Here is a 1,560-nt window from a genome sequence, read left to right on the forward strand (position 1 = left end):
AACAAAGCTAAAAGTCAGGCACAAAGTAGTATGGATAGAACTGTGTTAACTGCGGCTGTATAAACAAACAAAACCATGCAAAACTAATTTATGTCTTTAGAATTCAACACAGTGTTTTAAGGAAATGTGCGGGGTAATCTGGAATGCTGATAATGTTTTGATTTCTATCATGTTCAGTTTATGAGTATATTCGTAAGAAAAGAACATTTTCCTGAATATAGAGTATGCTTCACTCTAAATTTTAAAAAGCAAAGATAACACATACTGTACATATGTAAATTGCTGTTATTTATGATCATAAACATAAAAGATGTTATAAGAGCCGGTAAGTGAATTATGTTTATTAGATGAAATTAGTCATGAAAAAAATAACAGGTTAGGTAGTAACATGTGGTATGTTAATTCTTAATAAGCTGAATGCAAAATTAAACAAAAATGATCATAACTGGCCTTAATTAAAGCTCCACAGAAAATAAATCAGGAGAAAAATCGCACAATGCTAACAGCAGTGGGGATTCCAGCTTTGTTCTCAACTTCCTTGTGGGTCTTTCTCAATACTTACTTTACTCTTTATAATGACAAAGGTATGACCATAAAAATCAAGCAGGAGAGTGAGGCCTGGGCTTCTCCCCACCTGAACGCCTGCACCCAGCTGGACGGGATCTATGAGGTTCTCCCCGCGCAGCTGGCACACCCCTTTGGAGGCCTTCTTCAGCGTCTTCTCAGCTGCCTGTTCTTGAATGGAAGTCAAGTTTGGTCTGTCTCGTCTGGAACAGCAACGCGGGGTGAACCAGACGGGTTTGCTTCCAGTTTTAAGGAAGAGCGATGGAAGCCCCTGCCAGCTCCGGGCACCGGGAGGCGAGAAAGGCCCGACCGCCTGCCCCCTCCCCCCGTTGGCGGGCCGGGGCCTCACCTGCCTCTCGGCCTCCCGCAGCAGGCTCCGGAAGCGCTCGTCGCGCAGCAGCCAGGCCGGGGGCTCGGCGTGGCCGCGGAGCTGGGCGTCCTCCAGGCGCTGGCGCAGCTCGCGCAGGTCGCACAGCTCCTCGGTCAGCTGCCGCTGCCGCGTCCGCGACGCCTGGATGTCCAGCTCCAGGGTCCAGGGACGTGCGCGCCGCCAGCGCCGCCAAGGAGGACCCGCAGGGCTGCGAGACCGCGGCCGTGAGCGCGCCCACCCCGCCCGCGCCCTGCCTGCAGCTTCTTCCCCGAGTGACCGACCCCACTGGAGAGAGACACCCGCAGCGTGGCCCGACGCCAACACAACACGGATATGGGCCACACGGGTTCAAACCTCCACTCCAGTAACGAGCCAGTGACAGCAAGCTGTCCGCTGTAATGACGACCTAGGCTTTGGCTAAAGCGCAGAGAGACAGACCCTCTCACACGGGGCAGGAGGGCGTCATCTTTCTCAAGTGCTACTTGACAATATAAGCAAGAGCCACAAAATGTTGTGTTTTCTTTGGTTCTGAAATTTCATTTGACTTGCATCTGAAAGGCACAGCTGATGATGTGCAAAAGCTTTATGACAGAAAAAATCCTAAATACCTGACAAGAGAAAAGTGA

General features: G+C 50.3%; 1 pseudogene; it reads right to left on the minus strand.

Annotated features, from left to right (window-relative positions):
- Window positions 1-331: 331 nt before the first annotated feature.
- On the minus strand, window positions 332-1,340 carry LOC114890703 (annotated as a pseudogene).
- Between the last annotated feature and the right edge of the window lie 220 nt (window positions 1,341-1,560).

This window comes from Monodon monoceros, unplaced genomic scaffold (genome assembly GCF_005190385.1).
Source record: "Monodon monoceros isolate NGI ecotype Baffin Bay Population unplaced genomic scaffold, NGI_Narwhal_1 Contig6226_ctg1, whole genome shotgun sequence".
Lineage (NCBI taxonomy): Eukaryota > Metazoa > Chordata > Mammalia > Artiodactyla > Monodontidae > Monodon > Monodon monoceros.